Source organism: Urocitellus parryii, chromosome 2 (genome assembly GCF_045843805.1).
Source record: "Urocitellus parryii isolate mUroPar1 chromosome 2, mUroPar1.hap1, whole genome shotgun sequence".
In the NCBI taxonomy this organism is placed as follows: Eukaryota; Metazoa; Chordata; class Mammalia; order Rodentia; family Sciuridae; genus Urocitellus; species Urocitellus parryii.
The window spans coordinates 122,187,673-122,200,429 of NC_135532.1; the positions used below are offsets into that span (position 1 = coordinate 122,187,673).

The window sequence follows — 12,757 nt, forward strand, 5'->3', positions numbered from 1 at the left end:
CAGAATGTTGGAATTATCAGACCATGGATTTAAAACAGCTATAATTCATATGTTAAGTGGTTTTTTAAAAAATTTGTACTGGGTATCAAACTCAGGGCCTTGTACATACTCAGCATGCACTCTACCACTGAGCTACTTTTTCAGTTCATGCTAAGGGATTTCATGGATAAAATAGACAGCATACAAGAGCAGAGAAGCAATGTAAGCAGAGTGTTGGATATTCTAAGAAGAACCAAAAAGAAATGCTAGAGAGGAAAAACAACATAAGAAAAATGAATAATGCCTTTCAGGGGCTTATTAGTAGACTGGACCTGACTGAAGAATCTGAGTTTGAGGATATGCAATAGAACCTGCCAAAAAACTGAAAAAAGCAAAGACAAAATGATACTGGGGAAAAAAGATCTAGGAACTTTAAAATGTTTAATATACATGTTGCAGGTAGGTGGCGGGGATAGTGGAAGGAAAAGAAAAAGTGAAAGGAACTAAATAAATAGTTGAAACAATAATGACTGAAAATTTTGAAATTAATGTCAGACATCAATCCACAGACCTGTTCTGAAGTTGCATTTATTTCATTATCTTATCCAGTGATAATTTCCTTTCTTTATTTTCCTCTGTTCTCCAATAAAAGATGATTTTTTTCTATCCTAAGGAATAACTGCAGCTATTTCTGGGGAAAGGAAGTAAAAAGACATGAGTCATAAGAATTTCTAATTAGTAACTTTTCTCTAGATTTACAGAACTCAGAACATCCAGTGACCTATACATAATGTGAGCCTGTTCATCAGAAAATCAGATCACTCTGGTTCTTGCCTATGATGTGCTTCCCCTCAAATCCCTATGGAAACCTTGCACCAGTCAATAAACTTAATACATCACGGATAAAAATCACATAATCAACAGATGCAGAAAAAGCTTTTAACAAAATACAACATCCTTTGTAATAAAAACCCTAAAGAGACTAGGTATAAAAGGTTCTTACCTCAACATATTAGAAGATATATATATATGAAAAACCCATATCCAACATCATACTAAATGGGGAAAAACTGAAAACATTTCCTCTAAAATCAGGGATGTGACAAGGATGTCCAGTCTCACCCTTCCTACTTAATATAGTTCTTGAAATTTTATCCAGAGCAATTAGACAAGAGAAAGAAAGAAAAGGAATACAAATAGGAAAGGAAGAATTTAAATTAGATCTATTTGCAGATGATGTGGGGTCCTATACTTGTAAGACCCTAATACTCCACGGAAGATTTTTAGATCTGATAAATTCAGCAAAGTGGGAGAATCCAAAATGAACATACTAAAACCAATAACTTCATTATATACACAAAACAAACATGTTGAGAAAGAAATCAGGAAAATAATTCCATTCATAAAAGCTTCAAAGAAGACAGAAAGAACAAAAGAGAGAATGAATGAATGAATGAATGAACTAGGAATAAATCCAAAGAGGTGAAAGACCTCTACAACAAAAATTATAGAATCCTGAAAAAAGAAATAGAAGGATCAAACTAGAAGATGGGAAGACCTCATGTTCATGAATCAGCAGAATTATTATGGTTAAAATTGCCATATCACTGCAAGCAATTTACAGATTTAATGTAATCCCCATCAAAATACCAATGATATTCTTCACAGAACCAGGAAAAACAATCCTAAAATTCTTATGGAAGCAAAAAAGATGCTGAATAGCCAAAACAATCCTGAGCAAAAAAGAGCAATGCTAGAAGCATCACAAAGGAGACTTTGAAATGTACTATAAAACCACAGTAACAAAAACAGCATGGTACTGGCATTAAAACAGACACATAGACCAATGGAATAGAATAGAGGACAAACCCACACAGCTACAGCCATCTGATATTTGACAAAGGTGCCAAACATATACTGGATAAAAGACACACTAACATATGGTGCTGGGAAAACTGGATAGCCATACATAGAAGATAGAAACTAGATCCCTATTTCTTACCCCATACAAAAAAACCAACCTCAAATGGATCAAAAACCTACGTGTGGATCCAAAATTTTGAAACACCTATTAGAAAACATATGGGAAATGCTTTAAGACACAGGCACAGGCAACAGATTCCTAAATAGGACTCCAGTAGCTCAGGAAATCACAGCAAGATTCAGAAATGGGACTATACCACATGTAAAAGTTTCTTTAAAGCAAAGCAAACAATGAACATAGTGAAGAGATAACCCACAGAATGAGAGAATATCTTTGCCAGCTGTTCCAAGAGAAGATTTATAACCAGAATCTATAAAGAGTTCAAAAATGATTTTTTTTTGCAGAAATAGAAAACTTAATCCTAAAATTCACATAGAAATTCAGAGGACCCTGAATAGTCAAAACTTGAAAAGCCATTTTTGAAAAAGAGGAGCCAAGTTGGTAGTCTTACATGACTTGATTTCAAAATTTATTACAAAGATACAGTAATCAAAATAGTGTTATATTGGCATAAAGACAGACATACAGATCAATGGAATAGAACAGAAAGCCCAGAAATAACTCATCACATAATAAGTCAAATAATTTTTGACAAGAATGCCCAGACCATTCATAGGGAATGGGACAGACACTTTGCAATAAATGATGCTGGCAAAATCTTTTTTTTTTCCTTTTTTTTTTTTATTGTTGGTCGTTCAAAACATTACATAGTTCTTAATACATCATATTTCACAGTTTGATTCAAGTGGGTTATGAACTCCCAATTTTACCCCGTAGAAAGATTGCTGTATCACATCAGTTACCCTTCCATTGATTGACATATTGCCTTTCTAGTGTCTGATGTATTCTGCTGTCTGTCTTATTCTCTACTATCCCCCCTCCCCTCTCCTCCCCTCCCCTCCCCTCCCCTTTTCTCTCTCTACCCCTTCTACTGTAAATCATTTCTTCCATTTGTATTATTTTGTCTTACCCCTCCTTTCTGGCAAAATCTTAAAAAGTCGAATGAATATTTACCCTTTGACCTAAAAATCCCATTTCTGGGGAATCTATTAAACACATAGTTGAGTAAAATAAAATTGCAGGCATAAAACTATTCATAATGGTATTATTTGCAATAGCAAAAAATAAAAAGTCTAGAACAACCTAAATATCTAGCAATAAGAAAGTGGTATATTGAATTATATCCAAGAAATGAAGAGCTATGCAACTATAAAAAGGAATGAAGTATGTATCTATATACTGATATCAATACAGTTATAGGATATACTGTCAAGTGAAATACAGAGAGATGAAAAACCATGTTTATGGTATGCCACCTTTTATGTAAGAAATGGTGATAAACCAAAAAAATTATTAAAAAAAAATAACAAAATCAACACCAAAAACTAATAAAAATGGTTTTCCATCTTGGGAGAAAGGGTGCAAGATGAAGAAGCCAGGAGAGAAGGAAAAGTTCTATGGATGTATCTTGTTATATAGTTTTGACTTAGGAATCATATAAACACTTATTAGAAAACAGGGAAAACAAACCCCTAAAATTGGAGCAAACATAACAATGAACCTAACTATAATTTTTATGCCACAACTATATAAAAATTTTTATTTTAAAATGCAGTATACTCCTAAGTAGGGTATATTCTAAAGGAAAAATAACCGTAAAGACATTTATACTGACTTTAATTGTCTTACTGTAACACACATAGTGACATTGGGGGTGGAGAGCAAAATTGTGGCAATGTTATTAGGAACTGAGATTTTCATGGTGAGAAGAAAAGAGATACACAAATATAGAATCCAAAGAGTTAAGTAAAAACTTAACAGAATAATACTACATCACTAAGTCAGTACTCTAAACACTGATGAGCAAAGGGGAGAAAGTCAAGTGTCCTATTTAATTCCTATAGCAATGAAATAATTAAGGAGGAAAAGTTCTTTTTTGTATGTGGATAAATTAAATTTTTTGTGGATGATCAAACAAATGAATAAAGAAGCAGTAATAGAATAGCTTATTATCATTTGTAACCTCTAAGCTGTCTGGGAACTTCACCTAAAGTGGCTAAAACTATTAGATAAATTGGTGATGGGAACTTTAAAAAGTAGGAAATTGGGCTGATTCACTGGAATTTAATCATCAATTTTCACAACACTAAAACTAGAACAATCAGAAATGCGTGCCTCTTGATGTGATGTAATTTGTAATACACAACACCAACAGTAACATATTGGTGCATCAAAACTTTACCCTGAATCTAATCAGGTTTCTAGATCTATTTTACAGAAAATGTAAGGAAAGAATAACAATGAAAGCAATGATCAGAGGAAAACCAATAACTTTAAATAATTTTATTAATAAAAATGGAAGAATGAAAATAAGCCAACTAACATTTCAATTCCAAACCTTGAAAGGGAACAATAAAACAAACCAAAAGAAAGCAAGAAGAAAATAATAAATACTGAAAAGCAGAAATTAGTGATTGGGAAAGAAAAATAGAAGAACAATAAATAAGTCTGTGGAAAAAAATAAACTGAATTATTTTTTGGAAAATCAACTAGATAAATAAAACACCAGCTAACTTGATTAGGCAATCAAGAACAACAACAAAAAAGGAGAAAATAGACAAAATAACAAACAACAAGGGTACCTTTCCCAAATTAATATCTTTTTTCCTTCAAGCTGTTAGCTAATAAAAAGAAATTTATAGTTTGGAAGATAAGGGAGACATAAATATTGAGACAGAAGAAAAAAATTAAATTTAAGAGATCACTCTGTACAACTTCATGCAAATACATTTGAAAACTTAGTTGAAATACTCTAGGAAAATAAAACTTTCCAAAATTGCCTCATAAAATAAATAAAGAACAACCTAAATGCCTCTCTATGTAAAAATAGTCGAATAAACAATGTTTATGCAAACAATAGAGTACTATGTAACAAAGATCTTTATGAACTGATAAGGTATGTTTCCAAGGAATATTTTGTTAAGTGAAAAAGAGTAAGTTTTAAGAGAGTATATATAATGAATACTTTTGGAAGAAAATAAGATATGCACAGTCTTATTTTTTTAAAAGAAATATAGGAGGGGTGAGAAGCGGCTGCAGTGCCTAAGAGGAGGCAGAAGGCAGATATCGAGAAGCCACTGGGTGGGCACCATGGCTGGGATCACCACCATCGAAGCGCAAGATCCAGGTTCTGCAGCAGCAAGCAGATGATGCAGAGGAGCGGGCTGAGCGCCTCCAGCCGGGAAGTTGAGGAGAAAGGCTGGCCGGGAACAGGCTGAGGCAGAGGTAGCCTCCTTGAAGCGCAGGATCCAACTGGTTGAAGAGGAGCTGGACTGTGCTCAGGAGCGCCTAGCTACTGCCCTGCAAAAGCTGGAGGAAGCAGAAAAAGCTGCTGATGAGAGTGAGAGAGGTATGAAGGTTATTGAAAACCGGGCCCTAACAGATGAAGAAAAGATGGAACTCCAGGAAATCCAACTCAAAGAAGCTAAGCACATTGCAGAAGAAGCAGATAGGAAGTATGAAGAGGTGGCTCCTAAGTTAGTGATTATTGAAGGAGACTTGGAATGCACAGAGGAATGAGCTAATCTGGCAGAGTCCCGTTTCCCAGAGAGGGATGAGCAGATCAGACTGATGGACCAGAACCTGAAGTGTCTGAATACTGCTAAAGAAAAGTACTCTCAAAAAGAAGACAAATGTGAGGAAGAAATAAAGAAAATCACTGATAAACTCAAGGAGGCAGAGACCCGCGCTGAGTTTGTCAAGAGATCAGTAGCCAAACTGGAAAAGACAATTGATGATTTTGAAGATAAGCTGAAATACACCAAAGAGGAGCACCTCTGCACACAAAGGATGCTGGACCAGACTTTGCTTGACCTGAATGAGATGTAGAGCTCCCCAGTCCCGCCCTGCTGCTGCTCCTCCCTCTGACCCTGACTCTGCCTGAGGCCAGCCAGCCCCAAGTTGACCTTGAAACTGAGGGCTGATCTTTAACTAGAAGGCTGCTTTCTCTTTTCAACACCCCCTCTACCCCCACTCCCTTGTCTTTTTCACCAAACTGTCTCTGCTTCTTCCCAGAGATTCCAGCTGGGCTGGAGGCTGAGCACCTTTGGGAATAGCATTTAAGGGAATGTGAGCACAACGCAAAGTGTCTTTAAAAGCATGTTGTGATGTACACATTTTGTAATTACTTTTTTTGTTGTTGTTGTTATAATAACCATTTGTAAAACATTCCAAATAATTTCATAGCTCTGAAGCAGCAATCTAATTCCCTTCTCTCTTTTGGAAGGTAACTTTCCAGCCTAATCCCTATTGCCCTCTCCATAGAGGAGGAAAAGAGGAATGGGCCTGCCTTACTGAGAGCCAAACAGAGCCCAGGGAAAGACTCTATTATGGCAAACCTCATTGCTCTGTGCAAAGTACCAGCCAAACCAGAAAGGTGATTCCAAGAGGAGTTAGCCAAAAACCAAAAACCTTGCTATTCAGGTTTTGTTTTGGTTTTAGCTTTAAGGTATCTTTAGACAACTGTATTCTTATTTTTTACTTTTTTTCATCAGAAATGACCAAATTAACATGGTGAGACCTCTGAGACTTTTTGTTTTTCTGGTGCTGGGGATTGAACCCAGGGCCTCGTGCTTGTTCGGCAAATGCTCTACCACTGAGCCATATTCTTAGCCCTGAGACCAAATTTTTCTCCCATCTCTACCCACTTCCCAAGTGTTCACAGAATGGATCATGGGCCCCTTAATCTTGCGGTGACCACTTACTTGCCTGCTTGAAAAAAAAAAAAAAGAAAGAAAGAAAGAAAGAAAGAGAATTATGTTTTGGCCACTGAGTTAGCCATATGAACTCATCTCATCACCCTTTTCTGGGTCTGAAGCTGCTGTATCTAAAAGTGCCATCTCATTGTGCTTTGTTTCAGTGAGTGCTGGAGAATCTTGAATAGCTTATGTACACAACTTTTTAAATTTTATATTATTTTGAAACTGCATCTTTGGGGTTGGGGTACCTGGCCACCCTGTCTGATTATGAGAGTCCTGCAGTCTGGGCTGGCAGTGTGCTGATCTTTCAAAGTTTCTTTCCCAGCCCAATCCCCACTTTTTTTAGGTGAGGTTTCTGTGAGGTCTGTTAGGTGTACATCCTGCAGTTTATTGGCTTAAAATGTATTCTCCTTTATTGTGGTCTCTTTGGGGCCAGTTGGGAGAAAGAGAAACAATAGTGCAACTGTTTTGATAACTGAATATTGACAAGTGTCTTTTTGAAATAAAGAACCAGTCCCTCCAAAAAAAAAAAAGAAAGAAAGAAAGAAATATAGGAAGGATAAACCAGAAACAAATAAAATGTTAAATATGAGTTTACTCTTCACTACAGTTTTCACTTCTGAACCATGTAAGCATTTTGCATATTATATCAGCAAAAATTAAAAAGCAAACCCTAATATAGAATTCAAACACCCCCAAATAAATGATCTAATGAAGCTATCAGATTGGTACCAAACCTCTCAGAAATAAAAATTGCTTCAACTAACTTTTGAACCAATTCTCCCTTAATAAAATGTATTTCATGTTCAAAAAGAACTGTAGAGAAATATTGAACTTCTCTTAGACTTGCTATTTAATACTGATGTCAGTGAAGACATTCTGAAATTACATTGTATGCATTATAGATTAAAGAAAACAATTGGAAACCAGAGAGGTTTTCTCATTAGGGGAAAAGGGAGATGAAAATTGAATAGAACAATTTCAGGTAGAATCAGCTTTATATATATATATATATATATATATATATATATATATATATATATATATATATATATTTAAGTTGTAGATGAACATACTACCTTTATTTTTATTTGTGTATATTTATATGGTGCTGAGGATGGAACCTAGTGCCTTACAGGTGCTAGCCAAGCACTTTACCATTGAGCCATAACACGAGCCTAAAATTTGATTTGATAAAATTGGAGGTAACATACTAACTCATGATCCTTTAAATTTTTATTTTCTAGATCTGTCTTCTGAAAAAGCTTAGGAACAACAGTAGTCCAGTAACACTGGCATGGTTGCTACCCAGATACTGATTTCTAAATATCACTGTCCCCCAGGAAGGAACCCGTGTTCCTTTGGTTGAGTCCAAGTCTAGACCAGGGAAGTACAAGGTGTATTGGAAGCATAAATCAGTGGGGCATGTTGATAGCACACAGAAGCCACTGTATGCAGTTCTGTTTGCAGTCCTTTCTGCTCACTCAGGCCAAAGCTGCTTTCCTCAAAGTCCTTGGAAACCCCACTTAGGTTACTATCCTTGCTGTAGTTCCCACCCAGTGATTCCCTTGGCTGACCTTGGCAGAGCACAAGACATTGTTTATAAGGGGCCTGCTCCTCCTCTCCTGACTCATTCTTCCTCATCTATCCTTTTCTCTGGAGTTGGGCAATTTTCCATGAATTGACTGTCTTCATTTTAAGCTCTTTGCAGTAAGTGTATTGCTTTCTACCTGCCCTGTGGCCTTTCAGTTTGTGAGAGCTGGTACTGACTGGTAGGGTGTGCTGCAGAATAAACTACTGGCTCCTGTGTTGCTGACTTTGACGTGTGCCCTGGTCCTCTGCACCCCTGAATGGTTTCTGTTCTTTGTGTTTCCAACCTCAGTTTGGTCACTGTAGTTTATTTACTCAGGAGCTAGCATTTACATTGAACCCATCACCTATTTCAGCCCAAAGGATCCAAAGCCTTTATCCTGACCTACAGTTGGAAAAGGGCACTGGGTGAGGAGCAGGTATCTGACCTCTACTCTGGCTACACCCTCATTAGTGGAAAGTCAATGAACAAATTACTTTCTTTTCTGGACCTTGGATGTAGAATGAGGTGATTGTTACTAGATCAATACAATTGAGGTAGTATCTTTTTCATTTTGCCTAATGGTCCTCCCATGGGTAAAATGCTTCACTTATTTGTTGGCCTTGGTTAGGGAAAGTTGATAAAAAGAAACATTCAACCACTTATTTGGTGCCTTAGGAATATCTTCACTATAACATAAAAAATTAGTAGGCCAGCATCCTGGCCTCAGTCCTGGATACTAGCTTCTCTGGGGGACTAGAGCCCAATTGTGAAATCAAGCCCTGGGCAACCAAGTGTTTCAAACAGCAAAAGATGGAAAAAATCCTCAATTTGTTTTGCCATCACTTCCTACCCTGCTGGTCAGACAGTCTGTTTCTGTTCTTAAGGCCAAAGATTGGCCTTTGGCAGGAAAGTTCTCATTTCTCATGGGCAAGTTGTCACAAGAACAAGGAACTTGGAACAGAACTCTGGTTGAGTCTCAGCTTAACCACTTTCTGTGATGTGACCATGAGGTACTTACCACACCTCTCTTAGTTTCGGTATCCTTGAAATATGAGGTAATTAACATGTCCTGTCAAGATTAAATATAAAGCTCAGAGCCTGGCACATAATAAGTATCTAAAAGTGTTATATAGGTTTATCGTTTTTGTTTTATATCACAAATAGCCCATTTTCTTTCCAAATGTTCACTAAGCCTATCAATAAAAAATTATATTCCATCCCAGGACTATGTAAAAAAAATCTTTCTCAAAAATTGATCTCCAAAAATTGCATTCTCAGGAAGGCTTTCCACATAACTCCTGCCCTTTGACTTCCTGGTTTCCACTGACAACAAATAGATTCTTCCAACTGTATCTAAGCAAAAAACAATTAAAAGCTACTACTAGATATAAATTAACCCAAAATAATCAGTTCCAAACTAAAAGAAATCTACTGCTGTATTTTACCATCACTTGTAGCCTATAACTTAAGCTATGGTAGTCTTAAGGATCTTCTTCCAAGTCTTCAGAGCCCACCATTCCTGCCATCCAGCTATAGCCTTCTCCCCCACACTTGGGAGTCCCAGGTTGCTCTGCTGTGCAGTTGCTGAAGATCCCTAGGGAGCAGGCCTGGCTCCTAGTGCCAGGAAATGTTTTTCAAGCTGAGAAGGGCAACCTGACCAGAGCCACAAAAAGAAGGAATTGATTGCCCCCAACTATTACTCTTCTGCACAATATGTACCTCAAGAAAATATGGAAAAAAAGAGAATTGGGAATTGACAGCCAACATATATTATGGATAATTTTTGACCCTTGCAATGGAAACAATTCCTTAATCTTCCATCAAGAAGCTTTTTCCTTTTTTTTTTTTTTAATTTTTGTGTGCTGAATGGTCCATGAACATTTGTGTGTGTGAGTGTGTGTGTGTGTGTGTGTATTTGTCTCACTATTCTCATTTCTAGCATTTCTTTAAAATAGTTATTTTCTTGGCTCTGTTTGAGGACTATGGAATAAAAATTATTTCTCAATAATAACTTTGAATGTAAATGGTCTAAACTCATCAATCAAAAAATGTAGACTGGAAGATTGTATTAAAAATGAGACCCAACAATATGCTATCTCCAAGAGACTCATAGGCAAAGATACCACAGACTGAGGGTAAAAGGATGGGAAAGAAAGTATAATTCACCTGGATATCATAAACAAGCAGGGGTTTCTATCCTCATATCAGATAAAGTGGACTTCAAGCCAAAGTTAATCAGAAGGTACAATGAAGGACATTTCATATTACTTAGGGGAATTATACAACAACCAGAAATAATGATCATAAATATTTATGCCCCCTAACAATAGATTAATGTACATCAAACAAACCCCTTGATCTATTGATCTATTTGATCAATTTCAAAGATTAAATAGACCAAAACACAATATTACTGGGTGACTTTAACACATCTCTTTCATAACTGGATATATTGTCCAAACAAAAACTAAACAAAGAATCTTTAGAACTAAAAAATACAATTAATAATTTACACATACAGAAAATACATCATCAATTAATGACTGAATATACTTTCTTCTCAGCAGAAGATGGATCATTTTCTAAAATAGACCACATCTTAGGCTACAAAGCAATGCTTAGCAAATACAAAAATAGAGATAATTCCTTGCATTCTATCAGATCATAATGGAATGAAGTTAGAAATCAATGGTATAGTAAAAGGTAAAAGCTACTCTAACACCTACAGACTAAATAATATGCTACTGAATGATCAATGATCAATGAAGAAATTAGAGATGAAATTAAAAAATACTTAGAGGTACATGATAGCAATACAATATATCAAAATTTCTGGGACACTATGAAGGCAGTTCTACAAGGAAAGTTCATAGCACTGAGCTCATTCATTAGAAGAATAGAAAGTCATCAAGTAAATAATATAACATTGCATCTCAAGGATCTTCTTTCAATAACAGAAGGTTTTAGTGATGAAGATATTTTTATCCCTTTAAAAATAGTTTCAGCATAACAAATGAGAATATTTTATTGAATCTAGTGAAGTCTTTTTTTTTGAATTTTTATTTATGCATTTTCAATCACACCTGCAATATTTGAATACTTTTTAATAGAACAATTCAAACAATGAAAATATGAAGGTCCTTCATAACACCAATCCTTCCCCTGTGTTCCCCACCCCACCTGACCTTCCCCCAAATTCCACTGCTTTTCTGGAGGAATCACTACTATGAATTTATTGTGTAGCTTTTAAGGTCCTTTCCATACAAACCACAGAGAGCTGTATTTCTACATAAATGATTGAGAGTTGTACTTAGTGACTCTTCCAACCAATAGAATAGGATAAAAGTGATGGAATGTTACTTCCAAGATTAGGTTACAGAAGGACTCTGGATTTTGTCTTGTTCTCTCTCTTACTAGCTTTCTCTCTTAGCCTTTTACTCTAGGGCATGCTGCAGTCTGACTGGGCACAATTCACGAGCCACTTGTCAAGCAGGAACAAACTTTATTTTTAGCACGAAAGCTGTACCATTCGAGCTCTCCAGGAATTCCCCAAGAGCTCAATGGCAACCACCGGGACTTCCAGTTCATTTTAAATTTTCCTGCTCTTGAGGCAGACTTCCGGGTCGTGTGGGCGGAGCCAAAAGAGTCCCCCAATGAGCAGCTCCATGGTCTGAAAGGGCGGGGAAACAGCCCAATGAGCGTCACCCGCAGAGGAGCCAATCAGCTGGAAGTTTGCTGGGCTGCTTTAGCTGCGGCTCTCAACAAGGGCACACAAGCTGTCAACTTGTGAGTAGTGCCATGGAAAACATACATGGCAAGGAAGAATTCTCTCTGGCCAACAGCCATTTAGATCCTGAAAACAGCTGTAAGAGTGATGAGTTGGAAGCTGATCCACTCCCACTGGAGCCTTGGTGACTGTAGCTATGGCCATCACTTTGATAGCAGTCTCCTAACGGACTCTAAGGTGCACCTGCTTTCTGGGCCCCAGCTGGATACAATATTTATTGCCTTAAGTTTCTAGGTTTGGGCATAATTTGTGAAAAATCACTAAATAGCTAATACACTCTTCTCACAAAATACTTCATTAGGGAGAGCTTTACCTGTCACATTTATGTCAACCTCATTCTTTGTAACTGCTATACAATATCCCTAGCTCCCTGGTATATTTAATCATTTCATTTTTTGACGAACATGTAAGTCGTTTCTATGTTATATTATTTTAAAAAATTGTTCTAATTAATTATACATGACAGTAGAATGTACTATGATACATCATACACTGTTGAGAGCCACAGTTTAGTCGGAATGACGCCTGGCATTTTGCTAGAGGGAATGGTTGAAAGGTGACCCTGCTCCTGGATTAGGGCAGATCCTGCTGGAATTAGGGCGGATCCTGCTGCCTTGGGCATCGGCTACTTTGGAGTTCCTGTTGAGTTCTCCCAGGGTTCCTGGAGAATTGGCGTG

At 36.7% G+C, this 12,757-nt stretch overlaps 1 pseudogene; it reads left to right on the top strand.

Moving 5' to 3' along the window:
* Window positions 1–5,113: 5,113 nt before the first annotated feature.
* LOC113197594 (uncharacterized) lies at window positions 5,114–5,851 on the top strand (annotated as a pseudogene).
* The last annotated feature ends 6,906 nt before the right edge of the window (window positions 5,852–12,757 follow it).